Source organism: Phoxinus phoxinus (assembly GCF_949152265.1).
Source record: "Phoxinus phoxinus genome assembly, chromosome: 13".
NCBI classification, from domain to species: domain Eukaryota; kingdom Metazoa; phylum Chordata; class Actinopteri; order Cypriniformes; family Leuciscidae; genus Phoxinus; species Phoxinus phoxinus.
Window position 1 is genome coordinate 28,353,290 of NC_136888.1, and position 5,887 is coordinate 28,359,176.

General features: G+C 37.7%; 1 long non-coding RNA gene across 1 annotated transcript; it reads left to right on the forward strand.

The window, feature by feature from the left end:
• Positions 1–3,016: 3,016 nt before the first annotated feature.
• On the forward strand, positions 3,017–4,768 carry LOC307009271. Its single transcript, XR_013799979.1, has 3 exons — positions 3,017–3,154; positions 3,714–3,769; positions 4,687–4,768. It is a non-coding gene; the product is annotated as an uncharacterized lncRNA (long non-coding RNA).
• Positions 4,769–5,887: the final 1,119 nt, after the last annotated feature.

The following is a 5,887-nucleotide window of genomic DNA, read 5'->3' on the forward strand; positions in this document are numbered from 1 at the left end:
AAGTCCTGTCATATTTCCCTTCAATATTATTGTCTAAAGTGAAAAAGTCTTTATTTTAACCTTCTACAAAATGTGCAATATAAATATTATATGTTATTTTCATAGCTTTAGTTGCGCATCTATTGTTTTGAAGTTTATTGTAATGTCACAGCGCTTTGTATGTCTGTCTCTTTGGTGTGCTATATGATTTTCAAAGGTATACTTTTTAAATGATTATCAAGTACTGATGAATAGCGCTATTATGCCCCCTTGAAATTTCACGTTCCTATTTGTAAGCGGTGTGCAGCTTTTGTGTTCCTGCATTGTAATCACACTCTATAATGTCATAATACAGATCAGTCCCTCAGACAAGGACCATTTCAACAGAGGTACAGCAGAAATGTAGACGTTTCTCAATGCCATGTCTATGTCTGTTCACCGCGGTCGTGCATTCAGGCACTGACAATTTGAGGTTCTGAAGCAATGCGATAATAAGTGCTTGTTATTTGAATTTCTATTGAATTTGCGGTTTTAAGCAAGAACCTGCAACTCAAACTTTCATACATTTGACAGTTGTTATTTTTTTTTCTTCAGTTAAAGGATAATTCCGGTATTTAACACCTTGAGTCTATATTGTAGTTTGTTTTGGATGAACAAGAGTGGTGGACAACATTTTTTTGACAATGTTCCTCTCTCCAGTTTTTGACTATAAAAGAATTGGCCATGGACCCATTTAACATTGGAGTCAATGGGCATGTCCGAAAATGTCATTAAAACAACCTTTAACATTAGTTTTCAAAACTGTGCAACTCACCGAGTGATTAGTGATGTTAGTTGATGTTCCAGAAACAAAAAGTGTTGCGAAATACAGTTTCTGTCGTGTTTTATTCGTCATTTTGTAAAATCCCATTGAATTCTGTTGAAGGACTGAGTGCTAGTTAATATAAATGCGCTACCGGAAACGGAAAGGGGGCTGTTTACATTTGGTCGATGTAGTCTTTTTGCTCGCTTCCGTTTCTCATAAGGCTAGCGAGCAGAGCAACTGTGCTCCGGGAGAGTAAGCGAAATAAACAATAATTTTTTAAGGAACTTTACCGCAGTTTTTGACCGCACAAATTCTAACCATATTGAAAGACGTGACCACTGACCAGTGCAATATGAAGTTGAACTCGACTGTGACCGTGAGTGTCCCGCGAGACATAAACATCGGTTATCGCCATCAAGTGGACGGGAGTGTGCTAACGCTTCAGATTCAAATACTGAGCGGAAGTTACACGGTTGTGAAGTGTCTGAAAAAATAGTTCCACTATAGAAAAATAAACGGATTGGAATCATATATTGCGACGATATATTGTTTATAATCATCAACGAACACCACTAACCACTCGGTGAGTTTAACAGTTTTGTAAACGAACATTATTGGCTGTTTTAATGACATTTTCGGACATGCCCATTGACTCCAATGTTAAATGTGTCCATGGCCAATTCTATTATAGTCAAAAACTCGAGAGAGGAACCATTGTCAAAAAAATGTTGTCCACCACTCTTGTTCATCCAAAACAAACTACAATATAGACTCAAGGTGTTAAATACCGGAATTATCCTTTAATTAAAACAGTGATGGTTTTACATAGTTTGTCAATGTTGAAAGGCTGTGACAGTGACCGTGATCCTTCTCATGTAAGTAGAAACACAACAACTAAAGAGACTGAAAGAAGATGGCCTGGAAGATGACCAGTCTGTGACTGTGTGTTCTTCCCTTGCTGCTGTCCCGAACAGTTACCTAGTATTAGTTTGTTGGATAGGGGAGTAGTACCAAATTTTTGGCAGACCTGACACTAAAGCCAATAAGCATTGCTTAATGCTTACAGCAGGGTTTTTCAAACTTTTCGATTCCACGGACCATCATCATCATGTGAGGGACCTCCATCTTAAGATAAAAAAAGGCACTGATATATTCAAGTATAAAGAATGCGCCAAAGTGTATTTTAGGCCAAGCAACAATGTAGGGTGCTTCTCAATCACAAGGCAATTCGCAATTTGCATCCTTTATTCAGCATGTTTTGAAGGATGCATCAAGTGTATCCTTTGAGTGTTCCAATCACCCACAATCCTTTGCACACATTCCAATTCACAAAAAAAAAAAAAAGAATTAGCAAAAAATGTATCACATTGAGCTTTTCCAAAAAAAATTAAATAAAAGATTTTGGAGTAGATTTTGTTGTAAATTAATCACATAGCCTAACGCTTAACTGTGCTGCATTAATATAAAGTCAGTTGTCATAAATGTTTTTAATACAAATTATTTTTCAGATTATAATTTTACTAGTAGGCTATTTTGGCGCCGTGGGGGGCACTTACTAAACCGAAAGCCTCTAAATGACTGGATGGACACACCCTCTCTAGATTGGCCTCAGTGTTGCCAGACGTACGATAATTATCGTATTTGTACGATAATTTTGACCTCTGTACGATGTACGATCAATAATGAAAAAAATCCCATAATGTACGATAATTTCAGAATTGCCCGCAAATTAGTTAAAAAATCTCCCGGAATCTAGATCGAGCAAGCAAGAGCGCGCATGTGTAGCGCGTGCACAGCAGAGAAAGGGTGCGAGAGACCTTGCGTGTGTGTGCTAGTGTCATATACTGTCTATGGCTAGTGTGCGTGTGTGCCTCACGAAGCGCATGTAAGGACCTATTTTTTTTTTTTACAGTCTATGGTAAGGACCCAACCAAGCAAATTATTCAGCAACACCCCCCCCCCCCCCCCCCCCCCCAGAAATGGAGAATTCTGCGCATGTTTTCATCATGTACGATCATTTTCTTCCAAATACGATAATTTTGAGCTTCTGGTACGATACTTGGATATTTCCAATCTGGCAACACTGATTGGCCTAGCCTTAATTTTTGAGATGCACCAGAACACTTAATCAAGACATAATAAATATGTAGGCTATACATGCTTAGGCACTCAACGGCTAGCCTCTAATATCCATGCTCTGTCTCACCAGAAGATGGCGTCTAAGTTCACACACTCGTTTTCATTCCCTCATTCAGTGGGCTAGTGAAGTGCTGTAATGTATGGAATAGTCACTAGTGAAGTGAGAGGTGCTATCTCTGACTGCATTTTGCTGTCTGAATCATTCAATTGAGTCGTTCACGATCAAAACAAGTAAGTATTATTAGAAGTTAGGCTACGTGTGACTAGAGATGCCTCAGTGCCGCACGAATCAGACTGACTCCAAAAAGCGACTCGTTCAGTAAATGGTGCGTATCGTAATACACATATTCAACAAATGAAATGATCCTTCACAGCCCCTTCTATGAAATTGGCTAGTGCTCGACTCGACTTCTGAGGGCAGATAATCAAACGCCTCAGATGGAGGCCGTCGGACCCCTCATGTGGACGGGGGGAAAACGCCTGCTCTGTTATTCACCGAAGAAAATTTATGTCTAACTCTAATTGATACTTGAAAGATGTACTTGAACATTTTCCATATTCGTATCGTGGTGCCACAAAATCTAGCAAATAATACTATTGTAATGAGGTCTCAGATTTTAGCTTTTGTTGGCCTGCAGTGAGATGTTAAGTGAACATGCTGGCTCTTCTAGAATCTGTTAAAACAGCGGCGAAGCTCTTTATTATTTTTATCAGCGGTTATCTAATCAGTGCTGACATTGTTAAATGCAGGTTAGTCTATAAATGTGTGATGCTTTCACTTGATCGCTAGATGGCGTCGCACCACCACAAGAACCTGGATTTGGAGCCTTTACCAACACGTTGAAGGTAATTGCTTCTGCTAACCTACCTCAGTTTCTACAGCTGTTGTTACTAGTATAAAAATCATTATAAAATAATCTCATCTCAATCTCAAGAACTTTTTTGTCTTTTTTTTTGTTCTTTCAGGTTTATTTTGATGAACAAAATAAACCTGGTTGTATAGTAGCCACCATATAGACCTATAGGCTAACATAATATTCATACACTTTTGCAGTTTCATTAAGTTAATGAAACTGCAAAAGTGTATGAATATTATGTTAGCCTATAGGCCTATATGGTGGCTACTATACAACAATAATAACTTGGTATCATACCTGTCATCAAAATACAAAAATAATACAACAAAAAAAGAACAAAAAAAAAAAGACAAAACAGGAAGGATTGTTTTTCAGGGTATGTGGTATGTTTAGTTATCTTTCAGAGAATATGATGTGATGTGTGAGCTGTGTGTGTATTTCTGTGTCAGACTGGTCAACACCTCATATCCACGTCAGCTTGTATAACCTACAATGGTTTGAATCTGCAGGTTATTATATGAACATGATATCTTAGTCCATTTAGCCGGTTTTGCTTTCTATCAAAATACTTGAGACTTTAGGCCAGATTATACAATTTATGATCGTTTTTTTCTTCTTCTTTCAATATTCATTTCAGAACTTCGGAAAATTCACCAGCTCATTTAGCTTCAGACATTTACACTTGATCGCATGCTGTCACTTAATCCTCACAATTCATTTTAATCCATGTGTCACCATATATCATTGAAAGGCTTTTCAACCTATGCGCTCTCTTTCTTTTCTCCAGTTTCCTGCCCTTTTTGTAGACTGTCAAAAATCCCTTGCGGCTATCTAAGGCGATTATGTGTCACCACAAATCCTTCATTTGTGATTTGGTAACTCTTCTCTCATCTCCTTTGATTGCAGTGACAGCTCAACTATGAGCTCACCTGACTGTGGTGGGTGTGGTCTGCTTAAAAAAACACACACCCAGGCTCCGCCTCCAGCACACAGCAAAATCCCCAGAGTTAAATTAACTCTGCTCAGATAACATTTGGTCCCTCTCTACAGAGAGTTAAAATAACTCTGAATCAGAGTTAAAGTTAATGAGATACTTAAGTGATTAATTAAGTGATGATTGGGCATTAATGATGAACACCTGCTGTCAACAAGCAGAATCACTGAAGGAAAGAGAAACAACAAGAACAGAAAATAGAGAAACACAAGAACTAAAACTGACTTCGAGCCAAAGCCTTATATAAAATCCACTGAAGACAAAAGAAGACATTACATCTCTCCAAGATCTCAGCAGAGGAGGATTAAAACTCCACAATTACCAGCATTACCAGCTTCAATTATTAGTAACCAGACTGACTTTATTTCTGTCATACGTCTACAGAAGGTCTTAGTGAGAATGAACAGAGGTATAGATGTTGACGATTTATTGGTTACCATTCTGGTGACCAGTGTTTGCTTTAGTTGGGCAGTTTGACTCATAGCATTTATTGAGAGTTTGTGGTTTTTGTAACAGTTTTTACCAAAACACGTAATTTGTTACAAAGAATGCCAGGACCAAAGATGATCAGGTGATCTAGTTTTCAACAACAAAAAGTAGAATAATGCATTTATCTCATCACTGTCCAACAGTGGTTAGTTGATGTTAATAGATTATATTCACTAACAATACTCCATTGCCACAGATCGGACAATCTGAATTTAGATTTTTAAAATGCATTATGGGATTTTTTTTTTTTTTAGACACAGACATCAATAATCAGCATATGAATCTCAACAATGGTGGCATGTTTCATGCCGCAATGCATGCTGAGAGCCACAATAGTATAAAACTCACGGCTCCCAGGATGCATTGCGGCATGAAACCTGTCACCATTGTTGAGATTCATATGCTGATTCTTGACATCTGTGTCTTAAAAGAAAAAAAATCCCTAAAAAGTGTTTTAAAATTCAGATCGTCCAATCTGTAGCGAGTATCGTTCGTGAAAATAATCTACTAATATCCAATAACCACTTTTGGACAGTGATGAGAGAAGTGCATTACTCTACTTTTTGCAATTGAAAATTAAATCACCTGATCATCTTTGTTTCTGGCTTTCTTTGTAACAATTTA